Raw genomic sequence first — 12,334 nt, forward strand, 5'->3', positions numbered from 1 at the left:
TCTCCCACTCGGACTTTACCGTTAATTTTTATATTGGAGTTAGCTTAGTCACAATAAGGGGGTGAGCAAGGCAGGCACACTAGAGCATCTACTCCCTGGTGGTCTAGTGGCTAGGATTCGGCGCTTTCACCGCCGCGGCCCGGGTTCGATTCCCGGTCAGGGAAGATCCCTCTAAAGCATAGATTGCTTAATTTGTCTGTGTATCTTTTTTAAAAGAAGGTCTTTAAAAAGGCACCCCTCCCAATAGATGAAAGCGGAGGAATGGGGCTTGTTCTCCTGTGCCCCAGGTTGCTTTGCCCCCATTGACCTAAGCCACCTTTGTGCGCACGCAGTCCCCCACCCAGTCAGGTGCTCTATGTTGGCGTGAAGTGCAGTACCAGCTCAACAGAAAGGTAAATTGCTGGAAAACCCTGCTGTGATGCATACATCTACTTTGGAGCACTCTTCTCCTTTGCACTCTTGAATGGCTTAAGCGCAATGTATTCTTCCAGCAAGCTGAATAACGAGATAGGTGAGAGAAGGTGTACCAGCTGTCTGTGCGCCATCAGCAGCCACTAGGTGTCCCTCTTGGGTTTTCCCGGGGATCCTGATTGTGCAGGAATTCATCGGTTCAGTAGCAAGGGGGAGAGGATGGCCTGTGCCTGGAAGTGACAGGCAGTCTGGTGGCATCATGAGGATTAAGTTCCGATTCATATTTGCTGTAGAATAAAATATGTTTTCAGCCCCCATGAGCTTTGTCACTCGGAGAGCAGTGTATGAACTTTTGCTGCACGGCTCTGGGCTCCCTGGTGGTCTAGTGGTTAGGATTCGGCGCTCTCACCGCCGCGGCCCGGGTTCGAGTCCCTCTTCTGACCTTGAAAGCTTTTCCTTCCCGTAGGTCAGGGCTTCTCAAAATGAAGTTGCTTTTCTGACTCACAATTTGCCTAGCATGACGCAGTATCGCTCAAAATATGATTTTCGCAAGGTTCCTTTAGAGCTGCTTCCCATGGTGGGAGGCAAGGCTCTTGAGCAAGTGAGATCCTGTATTCCGAGGCGCGCTTCCTTTTGTAGGCTTCTGACCCCATGGCCTGTGGCAGGTAGTCCTCCTTTGACTGGGCCGCAGGCTTTGTCTCCAAATGGCGTCCTGGACCCACTGCAACCCACCTGTTTGCTAAAACGGAAGTCTGCCTCTGGGTAAGAAAAAGCTGAGCTGCACGTACGGAAAGCGGCAGAGGCCAGAGGCGGGGAGGGTGTGGCAAGGGCTGCCTGATTTGCATAGTGACCTGTTGCATCTTGGGAATGTACAGGCTTTGGAGCTTAACAGGTTCTGCAGGTGTCTGCCTGGCCTGAGAGATGCCTGTCTGGTGCTCCCCTCAGGACACACAGGCCTTCCATTCGAGCATGGAGGGTGAGGGACATGGGTCACCCTCATATACAGGGGTGTGGGCATGGGCAGGATAGGTTGTGGGGGACCCGTCAGGGCATTGCCCGTTTGGAAGCCCGTTCGGAAGGCGAGAGGAGGCGGGGCAGGAAACTCTGCTCAATTTCTTTCCCAGAGGCCTGTGGAGAACCCTTTGCACGTTTGGGCCAGCCGGGCCTGCATCAGCAGATCCTGCTCCACTGGGAAGGGAGAGCCTGTAGGCGTAAATCAAAAAAAGGGGAGAAATCTGCAAATTCTAGTGGCAGACCCATGTTGCCCAGGAAGCAATCAGTTTCTCCTGCTCCCTATAGTGGAAAAAGACATAGGAGGTGTATTTCTCTAGGCAGGGGCTCTGTGTAGATGGCACTTCATTGCTCTGGGAAGCATCCATGCTGGTAGAAGAGTAGCAGCAGACTCCACACCTGAGGCTTGAATGGGGACCGTTGGGGAGGGGCAGTGGGAGGCCGAGGAGGGCGGAGGAAAATGCTTTTCAAAAGCATCTGCACGTTCCTACAAACCTGCTGAAAACCCATACCAGGAATGGGGCTCAAACCCATGCGGACAAACGTCCATTGGATCTTAAGTCCAACGCCTTAACCACTCGGCCACCCTGGTGAGACCCAAGGATTTACTTTCTTCAACTACCTTTTTATGCTTGCTGCTGTAGCACCAGCTGTCCAGCAAGAGGTGATTGCAGAGTTAAAAGGCTTTTGCAGGAGGTTAAAAGTAATTGCTTATAACAAACACACTGTGTGACACCTAACTTTCTCCCACTCGGACTTTACCGTTAATTTTTATATTGGAGTTAGCTTAGTCACAATAAGGGGGTGAGCAAGGCAGGCACACTAGAGCATCTACTCCCTGGTGGTCTAGTGGCTAGGATTCGGCGCTTTCACCGCCGTGGCCCCGGTTCGATTCCCGGTCAGGGAAGATCCCTCTAAAGCATAGATTGCTTAATTTGTCTGTGTATCTTTTTTAAAAGAAGGTCTTTAAAAAGGCACCCCTCCCAATAGATGAAAGCGGAGGAATGGGGCTTGTTCTCCTGTGCCCCAGGTTGCTTTGCCCCCATTGACCTAAGCCACCTTTGTGCGCACGCAGTCCCCCACCCAGTCAGGTGCTCTATGTTGGCGTGAAGTGCAGTACCAGCTCAACAGAAAGGTAAATTGCTGGAAAACCCTGCTGTGATGCATACATCTACTTTGGAGCACTCTTCTCCTTTGCACTCTTGAATCGCTTAAGCGCAATGTATTCTTCCAGCAAGCTGAATAACGAGATAGGTGAGAGAAGGTGTACCAGCTGTCTGTGCGCCATCAGCAGCCACTAGGTGTCCCTCTTGGGTTTTCCCGGGGATCCTGATTGTGCAGGAATTCATCGGTTCAGTAGCAAGGGGGAGAGGATGGCCTGTGCCTGGAAGTGACAGGCAGTCTGGTGGCATCATTAGGATTAAGTTCCGATTCATATTTGCTGTAGAATAAAATATGTTTTCAGCCCCCATGAGTTTTGTCACTCGGAGAGCAGTGTATGAACTTTTGCTGCACGGCTCTGGGCTCCCTGGTGGTCTAGTGGTTAGGATTCGGCGCTCTCACCGCCGCGGCCCGGGTTCGAGTCCCTCTTCTGACCTTGAAAGCTTTTCCTTCCCGTAGGTCAGGGCTTCTCAAAATGACGTTGCTTTTCTGACTCACAATTTGCCTAGCATGACGCAGTATCGCTCAAAATATGATTTTCGCAAGGTTCCTTTAGAGCTGCTTCCCATGGTGGGAGGCAAGGCTCTTGAGCAAGTGAGATCCTGTATTCCGAGGCGCGCTTCCTTTTGTAGGCTTCTGACCCCATGGCCTGTGGCAGGTAGTCCTCCTTTGACTGGGCCGCAGGCTTTGTCTCCAAATGGCGTCCTGGACCCACTGCAACCCACCTGTTTGCTAAAACGGAAGTCTGCCTCTGGGTAAGAAAAAGCTGAGCTGCACGTACGGAAAGCGGCAGAGGCCAGAGGCGGGGAGGGTGTGGCAAGGGCTGCCTGATTTGCATAGTGACCTGTTGCATCTTGGGAATGTACAGGCTTTGGAGCTTAACAGGTTCTGCAGGTGTCTGCCTGGCCTGAGAGATGCCTGTCTGGTGCTCCCCTCAGGACACACAGGCCTTCCATTCGAGCATGGAGGGTGAGGGACATGGGTCACCCTCATATACAGGGGTGTGGGCATGGGCAGGATAGGTTGTGGGGGACCCGTCAGGGCATTGCCCGTTTGGAAGCCCGTTCGGAAGGCGAGAGGAGGCGGGGCAGGAAACTCTGCTCAATTTCTTTCCCAGAGGCCTGTGGAGAACCCTTTGCACGTTTGGGCCAGCCGGGCCTGCATCAGCAGATCCTGCTCCACTGGGAAGGGAGAGCCTGTAGGCGTAAATCAAAAAAAGGGGAGAAATCTGCAAATTCTAGTGGCAGACCCATGTTGCCCAGGAAGCAATCAGTTTCTCCTGCTCCCTATAGTGGAAAAAGACATAGGAGGTGTATTTCTCTAGGCAGGGGCTCTGTGTAGATGGCACTTCATTGCTCTGGGAAGCATCCATGCTGGTAGAAGAGTAGCAGCAGACTCCACACCTGAGGCTTGAATGGGGACCGTTGGGGAGGGGCAGTGGGAGGCCGAGGAGGGCGGAGGAAAATGCTTTTCAAAAGCATCTGCACGTTCCTACAAACCTGCTGAAAACCCATACCAGGAATGGGGCTCGAGCCCATGCGGACAAACGTCCATTGGATCTTAAGTCCAACGCCTTAACCACTCGGCCACCCTGGTGAGACCCAAGGATTTACTTTCTTCAACTCCCTTTTTATGCTTGCTGCTGTAGCACCAGCTGTCCAGCAAGAGGTGATTGCAGAGTTAAAAGGCTTTTGCAGGAGGTTAAAAGTAATTGCTTATAACAAACACACTGTGTGACACCTAACTTTCTCCCACTCGGACTTTACCGTTAATTTTTATATTGGAGTTAGCTTAGTCACAATAAGGGGGTGAGCAAGGCAGGCACACTAGAGCATCTACTCCCTGGTGGTCTAGTGGCTAGGATTCGGCGCTTTCACCGCCGCGGCCCGGGTTCGATTCCCGGTCAGGGAAGATCCCTCTAAAGCATAGATTGCTTAATTTGTCTGTGTATCTTTTTTAAAAGAAGGTCTTTAAAAAGGCACCCCTCCCAATAGATGAAAGCGGAGGAATGGGGCTTGTTCTCCTGTGCCCCAGGTTGCTTTGCCCCCATTGACCTAAGCCACCTTTGTGCGCACGCAGTCCCCCACCCAGTCAGGTGCTCTATGTTGGCGTGAAGTGCAGTACCAGCTCAACAGAAAGGTAAATTGCTGGAAAACCCTGCTGTGATGCATACATCTACTTTGGAGCACTCTTCTCCTTTGCACTCTTGAATGGCTTAAGCGCAATGTATTCTTCCAGCAAGCTGAATAACGAGATAGGTGAGAGAAGGTGTACCAGCTGTCTGTGCGCCATCAGCAGCCACTAGGTGTCCCTCTTGGGTTTTCCCGGGGATCCTGATTGTGCAGGAATTCATCGGTTCAGTAGCAAGGGGGAGAGGATGGCCTGTGCCTGGAAGTGACAGGCAGTCTGGTGGCATCATGAGGATTAAGTTCCGATTCATATTTGCTGTAGAATAAAATATGTTTTCAGCCCCCATGAGCTTTGTCACTCGGAGAGCAGTGTATGAACTTTTGCTGCACGGCTCTGGGCTCCCTGGTGGTCTAGTGGTTAGGATTCGGCGCTCTCACCGCCGCGGCCCGGGTTCGAGTCCCTCTTCTGACCTTGAAAGCTTTTCCTTCCCGTAGGTCAGGGCTTCTCAAAATGAAGTTGCTTTTCTGACTCACAATTTGCCTAGCATGACGCAGTATCGCTCAAAATATGATTTTCGCAAGGTTCCTTTAGAGCTGCTTCCCATGGTGGGAGGCAAGGCTCTTGAGCAAGTGAGATCCTGTATTCCGAGGCGCGCTTCCTTTTGTAGGCTTCTGACCCCATGGCCTGTGGCAGGTAGTCCTCCTTTGACTGGGCCGCAGGCTTTGTCTCCAAATGGCGTCCTGGACCCACTGCAACCCACCTGTTTGCTAAAACGGAAGTCTGCCTCTGGGTAAGAAAAAGCTGAGCTGCACGTACGGAAAGCGGCAGAGGCCAGAGGCGGGGAGGGTGTGGCAAGGGCTGCCTGATTTGCATAGTGACCTGTTGCATCTTGGGAATGTACAGGCTTTGGAGCTTAACAGGTTCTGCAGGTGTCTGCCTGGCCTGAGAGATGCCTGTCTGGTGCTCCCCTCAGGACACACAGGCCTTCCATTCGAGCATGGAGGGTGAGGGACATGGGTCACCCTCATATACAGGGGTGTGGGCATGGGCAGGATAGGTTGTGGGGGACCCGTCAGGGCATTGCCCGTTTGGAAGCCCGTTCGGAAGGCGAGAGGAGGCGGGGCAGGAAACTCTGCTCAATTTCTTTCCCAGAGGCCTGTGGAGAACCCTTTGCACGTTTGGGCCAGCCGGGCCTGCATCAGCAGATCCTGCTCCACTGGGAAGGGAGAGCCTGTAGGCGTAAATCAAAAAAAGGGGAGAAATCTGCAAATTCTAGTGGCAGACCCATGTTGCCCAGGAAGCAATCAGTTTCTCCTGCTCCCTATAGTGGAAAAAGACATAGGAGGTGTATTTCTCTAGGCAGGGGCTCTGTGTAGATGGCACTTCATTGCTCTGGGAAGCATCCATGCTGGTAGAAGAGTAGCAGCAGACTCCACACCTGAGGCTTGAATGGGGACCGTTGGGGAGGGGCAGTGGGAGGCCGAGGAGGGCGGAGGAAAATGCTTTTCAAAAGCATCTGCACGTTCCTACAAACCTGCTGAAAACCCATACCAGGAATGGGGCTCAAACCCATGCGGACAAACGTCCATTGGATCTTAAGTCCAACGCCTTAACCACTCGGCCACCCTGGTGAGACCCAAGGATTTACTTTCTTCAACTACCTTTTTATGCTTGCTGCTGTAGCACCAGCTGTCCAGCAAGAGGTGATTGCAGAGTTAAAAGGCTTTTGCAGGAGGTTAAAAGTAATTGCTTATAACAAACACACTGTGTGACACCTAACTTTCTCCCACTCGGACTTTACCGTTAATTTTTATATTGGAGTTAGCTTAGTCACAATAAGGGGGTGAGCAAGGCAGGCACACTAGAGCATCTACTCCCTGGTGGTCTAGTGGCTAGGATTCGGCGCTTTCACCGCCGTGGCCCCGGTTCGATTCCCGGTCAGGGAAGATCCCTCTAAAGCATAGATTGCTTAATTTGTCTGTGTATCTTTTTTAAAAGAAGGTCTTTAAAAAGGCACCCCTCCCAATAGATGAAAGCGGAGGAATGGGGCTTGTTCTCCTGTGCCCCAGGTTGCTTTGCCCCCATTGACCTAAGCCACCTTTGTGCGCACGCAGTCCCCCACCCAGTCAGGTGCTCTATGTTGGCGTGAAGTGCAGTACCAGCTCAACAGAAAGGTAAATTGCTGGAAAACCCTGCTGTGATGCATACATCTACTTTGGAGCACTCTTCTCCTTTGCACTCTTGAATCGCTTAAGCGCAATGTATTCTTCCAGCAAGCTGAATAACGAGATAGGTGAGAGAAGGTGTACCAGCTGTCTGTGCGCCATCAGCAGCCACTAGGTGTCCCTCTTGGGTTTTCCCGGGGATCCTGATTGTGCAGGAATTCATCGGTTCAGTAGCAAGGGGGAGAGGATGGCCTGTGCCTGGAAGTGACAGGCAGTCTGGTGGCATCATTAGGATTAAGTTCCGATTCATATTTGCTGTAGAATAAAATATGTTTTCAGCCCCCATGAGTTTTGTCACTCGGAGAGCAGTGTATGAACTTTTGCTGCACGGCTCTGGGCTCCCTGGTGGTCTAGTGGTTAGGATTCGGCGCTCTCACCGCCGCGGCCCGGGTTCGAGTCCCTCTTCTGACCTTGAAAGCTTTTCCTTCCCGTAGGTCAGGGCTTCTCAAAATGACGTTGCTTTTCTGACTCACAATTTGCCTAGCATGACGCAGTATCGCTCAAAATATGATTTTCGCAAGGTTCCTTTAGAGCTGCTTCCCATGGTGGGAGGCAAGGCTCTTGAGCAAGTGAGATCCTGTATTCCGAGGCGCGCTTCCTTTTGTAGGCTTCTGACCCCATGGCCTGTGGCAGGTAGTCCTCCTTTGACTGGGCCGCAGGCTTTGTCTCCAAATGGCGTCCTGGACCCACTGCAACCCACCTGTTTGCTAAAACGGAAGTCTGCCTCTGGGTAAGAAAAAGCTGAGCTGCACGTACGGAAAGCGGCAGAGGCCAGAGGCGGGGAGGGTGTGGCAAGGGCTGCCTGATTTGCATAGTGACCTGTTGCATCTTGGGAATGTACAGGCTTTGGAGCTTAACAGGTTCTGCAGGTGTCTGCCTGGCCTGAGAGATGCCTGTCTGGTGCTCCCCTCAGGACACACAGGCCTTCCATTCGAGCATGGAGGGTGAGGGACATGGGTCACCCTCATATACAGGGGTGTGGGCATGGGCAGGATAGGTTGTGGGGGACCCGTCAGGGCATTGCCCGTTTGGAAGCCCGTTCGGAAGGCGAGAGGAGGCGGGGCAGGAAACTCTGCTCAATTTCTTTCCCAGAGGCCTGTGGAGAACCCTTTGCACGTTTGGGCCAGCCGGGCCTGCATCAGCAGATCCTGCTCCACTGGGAAGGGAGAGCCTGTAGGCGTAAATCAAAAAAAGGGGAGAAATCTGCAAATTCTAGTGGCAGACCCATGTTGCCCAGGAAGCAATCAGTTTCTCCTGCTCCCTATAGTGGAAAAAGACATAGGAGGTGTATTTCTCTAGGCAGGGGCTCTGTGTAGATGGCACTTCATTGCTCTGGGAAGCATCCATGCTGGTAGAAGAGTAGCAGCAGACTCCACACCTGAGGCTTGAATGGGGACCGTTGGGGAGGGGCAGTGGGAGGCCGAGGAGGGCGGAGGAAAATGCTTTTCAAAAGCATCTGCACGTTCCTACAAACCTGCTGAAAACCCATACCAGGAATGGGGCTCGAGCCCATGCGGACAAACGTCCATTGGATCTTAAGTCCAACGCCTTAACCACTCGGCCACCCTGGTGAGACCCAAGGATTTACTTTCTTCAACTCCCTTTTTATGCTTGCTGCTGTAGCACCAGCTGTCCAGCAAGAGGTGATTGCAGAGTTAAAAGGCTTTTGCAGGAGGTTAAAAGTAATTGCTTATAACAAACACACTGTGTGACACCTAACTTTCTCCCACTCGGACTTTACCGTTAATTTTTATATTGGAGTTAGCTTAGTCACAATAAGGGGGTGAGCAAGGCAGGCACACTAGAGCATCTACTCCCTGGTGGTCTAGTGGCTAGGATTCGGCGCTTTCACCGCCGCGGCCCGGGTTCGATTCCCGGTCAGGGAAGATCCCTCTAAAGCATAGATTGCTTAATTTGTCTGTGTATCTTTTTTAAAAGAAGGTCTTTAAAAAGGCACCCCTCCCAATAGATGAAAGCGGAGGAATGGGGCTTGTTCTCCTGTGCCCCAGGTTGCTTTGCCCCCATTGACCTAAGCCACCTTTGTGCGCACGCAGTCCCCCACCCAGTCAGGTGCTCTATGTTGGCGTGAAGTGCAGTACCAGCTCAACAGAAAGGTAAATTGCTGGAAAACCCTGCTGTGATGCATACATCTACTTTGGAGCACTCTTCTCCTTTGCACTCTTGAATCGCTTAAGCGCAATGTATTCTTCCAGCAAGCTGAATAACGAGATAGGTGAGAGAAGGTGTACCAGCTGTCTGTGCGCCATCAGCAGCCACTAGGTGTCCCTCTTGGGTTTTCCCGGGGATCCTGATTGTGCAGGAATTCATCGGTTCAGTAGCAAGGGGGAGAGGATGGCCTGTGCCTGGAAGTGACAGGCAGTCTGGTGGCATCATTAGGATTAAGTTCCGATTCATATTTGCTGTAGAATAAAATATGTTTTCAGCCCCCATGAGTTTTGTCACTCGGAGAGCAGTGTATGAACTTTTGCTGCACGGCTCTGGGCTCCCTGGTGGTCTAGTGGTTAGGATTCGGCGCTCTCACCGCCGCGGCCCGGGTTCGAGTCCCTCTTCTGACCTTGAAAGCTTTTCCTTCCCGTAGGTCAGGGCTTCTCAAAATGACGTTGCTTTTCTGACTCACAATTTGCCTAGCATGACGCAGTATCGCTCAAAATATGATTTTCGCAAGGTTCCTTTAGAGCTGCTTCCCATGGTGGGAGGCAAGGCTCTTGAGCAAGTGAGATCCTGTATTCCGAGGCGCGCTTCCTTTTGTAGGCTTCTGACCCCATGGCCTGTGGCAGGTAGTCCTCCTTTGACTGGGCCGCAGGCTTTGTCTCCAAATGGCGTCCTGGACCCACTGCAACCCACCTGTTTGCTAAAACGGAAGTCTGCCTCTGGGTAAGAAAAAGCTGAGCTGCACGTACGGAAAGCGGCAGAGGCCAGAGGCGGGGAGGGTGTGGCAAGGGCTGCCTGATTTGCATAGTGACCTGTTGCATCTTGGGAATGTACAGGCTTTGGAGCTTAACAGGTTCTGCAGGTGTCTGCCTGGCCTGAGAGATGCCTGTCTGGTGCTCCCCTCAGGACACACAGGCCTTCCATTCGAGCATGGAGGGTGAGGGACATGGGTCACCCTCATATACAGGGGTGTGGGCATGGGCAGGATAGGTTGTGGGGGACCCGTCAGGGCATTGCCCGTTTGGAAGCCCGTTCGGAAGGCGAGAGGAGGCGGGGCAGGAAACTCTGCTCAATTTCTTTCCCAGAGGCCTGTGGAGAACCCTTTGCACGTTTGGGCCAGCCGGGCCTGCATCAGCAGATCCTGCTCCACTGGGAAGGGAGAGCCTGTAGGCGTAAATCAAAAAAAGGGGAGAAATCTGCAAATTCTAGTGGCAGACCCATGTTGCCCAGGAAGCAATCAGTTTCTCCTGCTCCCTATAGTGGAAAAAGACATAGGAGGTGTATTTCTCTAGGCAGGGGCTCTGTGTAGATGGCACTTCATTGCTCTGGGAAGCATCCATGCTGGTAGAAGAGTAGCAGCAGACTCCACACCTGAGGCTTGAATGGGGACCGTTGGGGAGGGGCAGTGGGAGGCCGAGGAGGGCGGAGGAAAATGCTTTTCAAAAGCATCCGCACGTTCCTACAAACCTGCTGAAAACCCATACCAGGAATGGGGCTCGAACCCATGCGGACAAACGTCCATTGGATCTTAAGTCCAACGCCTTAACCACTCGGCCACCCTGGTGAGACCCAAGGATTTACTTTCTTCAACTCCCTTTTTATGCTTGCTACTGTAGCACCAGCTGTCCAGCAAGAGGTGATTGCAGAGTTAAAAGGCTTTTGCAGGAGGTTAAAAGTAATTGCTTATAACAAACACACTGTGTGACACCTAACTTTCTCCCACTCGGACCTTACCGTTAATTTTTATATTGGAGTTAGCTTAGTCACAATAAGGGGGTGAGCAAGGCAGTTACACTAGAGCATCTACTCCCTGGTGGTCTAGTGGCTAGGATTCGGCGCTTTCACCGCCGCGGCCCGGGTTCGATTCCCGGTCAGGGAAGATCCCTCTAAAGCATAGATTGCTTAATTTGTCTGTGTATCTTTTTTAAAAGAAGGTCTTTAAAAAGGCACCCCTCCCAATAGATGAAAGCGGAGGAATTGGGCTTGTTCTCCTGTGCCCCAGGTTGCTTTGCCCCCATTGACCTAAGCCACCTTTGTGCGCACGCAGTCCCCCACCCAGTCAGGTGCTCTATGTTGGCGTGAAGTGCAGTACCAGCTCAACAGAAAGGTAAATTGCTGGAAAACCCTGCTGTGATGCATACATCTACTTTGGAGCACTCTTCTCCTTTGCACTCTTGAATCGCTTAAGCGCAATGTATTCTTCCAGCAAGCTGAATAACGAGATAGGTGAGAGAAGGTGTACCAGCTGTCTGTGCGCCATCAGCAGCCACTAGGTGTCCCTCTTGGGTTTTCCCGGGGATCCTGATTGTGCAGGAATTCATCGGTTCAGTAGCAAGGGGGAGAGGATGGCCTGTGCCTGGAAGTGACAGGCAGTCTGGTGGCATCATGAGGATTAAGTTCCGATTCATATTTGCTGTAGAATAAAATATGTTTTCAGCCCCCATGAGCTTTGTCACTCGGAGAGCAGTGTATGAACTTTTGCTGCACGGCTCTGGGCTCCCTGGTGGTCTAGTGGTTAGGATTCGGCGCTCTCACCGCCGCGGCCCGGGTTCGATTCCCGGTCAGGGAAAAGTCCCTCTTCTGACCTTGAAAGCTTTTCCTTCCCGTAGGTCAGGGCTTCTCAAAATGAAGTTGCTTTTCTGACTCACAATTTGCCTAGCATGACGCAGTATCGCTCAAAATATGATTTTCGCAAGGTTCCTTTAGAGCTGCTTCCCATGGTGGGAGGCAAGGCTCTTGAGCAAGTGAGATCCTGTATTCCGAGGCGCGCTTCCTTTTGTAGGCTTCTGACCCCATGGCCTGTGGCAGGTAGTCCTCCTTTGACTGGGCCGCAGGCTTTGTCTCCAAATGGCGTCCTGGACCCACTGCAACCCACCTGTTTGCTAAAACGGAAGTCTGCCTCTGGGTAAGAAAAAGCTGAGCTGCACGTACGGAAAGCGGCAGAGGCCAGAGGCGGGGAGGGTGTGGCAAGGGCTGCCTGATTTGCATAGTGACCTGTTGCATCTTGGGAATGTACAGGCTTTGGAGCTTAACAGGTACTGCAGGTGTCTGCCTGGCCTGAGAGATGCCTGTCTGGTGCTCCCCTCAGGACACACAGGCCTTCCATTCGAGCATGGAGGGTGAGGGACATGGGTCACCCTCATATACAGGGGTGTGGGCATGGGCAGGATAGGTTGTGGGGGACCCGTCAGGGCATTGCCCGTTTGGAAGCCCGTTCGGAAGGC

At 52.3% G+C, this 12,334-nt stretch overlaps 12 non-coding genes across 12 annotated transcripts; 7 read left to right on the forward strand and 5 right to left on the reverse strand.

Moving 5' to 3' along the window:
* Positions 1-92: 92 nt before the first annotated feature.
* Positions 93-164, forward strand: TRNAE-UUC (transfer RNA glutamic acid (anticodon UUC)). The gene has a single exon. It is a non-coding gene; the product is annotated as a tRNA-Glu (tRNA).
* A 1,767-nt stretch (positions 165-1,931) lies between these two features.
* TRNAL-UAA (transfer RNA leucine (anticodon UAA)) lies at positions 1,932-2,014 on the reverse strand. The gene has a single exon. It is a non-coding gene; the product is annotated as a tRNA-Leu (tRNA).
* Positions 2,015-2,257: 243 nt separating this feature from the next.
* TRNAE-UUC (transfer RNA glutamic acid (anticodon UUC)) lies at positions 2,258-2,329 on the forward strand. Its single transcript has one exon. It is a non-coding gene; the product is annotated as a tRNA-Glu (tRNA).
* A 1,767-nt stretch (positions 2,330-4,096) lies between these two features.
* Positions 4,097-4,179, reverse strand: TRNAL-UAA (transfer RNA leucine (anticodon UAA)). Its single transcript has one exon. It is a non-coding gene; the product is annotated as a tRNA-Leu (tRNA).
* A 243-nt stretch (positions 4,180-4,422) lies between these two features.
* On the forward strand, positions 4,423-4,494 carry TRNAE-UUC (transfer RNA glutamic acid (anticodon UUC)). Its single transcript has one exon. It is a non-coding gene; the product is annotated as a tRNA-Glu (tRNA).
* A 1,767-nt stretch (positions 4,495-6,261) lies between these two features.
* On the reverse strand, positions 6,262-6,344 carry TRNAL-UAA (transfer RNA leucine (anticodon UAA)). Its single transcript has one exon. It is a non-coding gene; the product is annotated as a tRNA-Leu (tRNA).
* Positions 6,345-6,587: 243 nt separating this feature from the next.
* TRNAE-UUC (transfer RNA glutamic acid (anticodon UUC)) lies at positions 6,588-6,659 on the forward strand. Its single transcript has one exon. It is a non-coding gene; the product is annotated as a tRNA-Glu (tRNA).
* A 1,767-nt stretch (positions 6,660-8,426) lies between these two features.
* On the reverse strand, positions 8,427-8,509 carry TRNAL-UAA (transfer RNA leucine (anticodon UAA)). Its single transcript has one exon. It is a non-coding gene; the product is annotated as a tRNA-Leu (tRNA).
* A 243-nt stretch (positions 8,510-8,752) lies between these two features.
* Positions 8,753-8,824, forward strand: TRNAE-UUC (transfer RNA glutamic acid (anticodon UUC)). The gene has a single exon. It is a non-coding gene; the product is annotated as a tRNA-Glu (tRNA).
* A 1,767-nt stretch (positions 8,825-10,591) lies between these two features.
* On the reverse strand, positions 10,592-10,674 carry TRNAL-UAA (transfer RNA leucine (anticodon UAA)). The gene has a single exon. It is a non-coding gene; the product is annotated as a tRNA-Leu (tRNA).
* A 243-nt stretch (positions 10,675-10,917) lies between these two features.
* On the forward strand, positions 10,918-10,989 carry TRNAE-UUC (transfer RNA glutamic acid (anticodon UUC)). Its single transcript has one exon. It is a non-coding gene; the product is annotated as a tRNA-Glu (tRNA).
* Positions 10,990-11,607: 618 nt separating this feature from the next.
* On the forward strand, positions 11,608-11,679 carry TRNAE-CUC (transfer RNA glutamic acid (anticodon CUC)). The gene has a single exon. It is a non-coding gene; the product is annotated as a tRNA-Glu (tRNA).
* Positions 11,680-12,334: the final 655 nt, after the last annotated feature.

Source organism: Lissotriton vulgaris, chromosome 4_1, assembly GCF_964263255.1.
Source record: "Lissotriton vulgaris chromosome 4_1, aLisVul1.2, whole genome shotgun sequence".
Lineage (NCBI taxonomy): Eukaryota > Metazoa > Chordata > Amphibia > Caudata > Salamandridae > Lissotriton > Lissotriton vulgaris.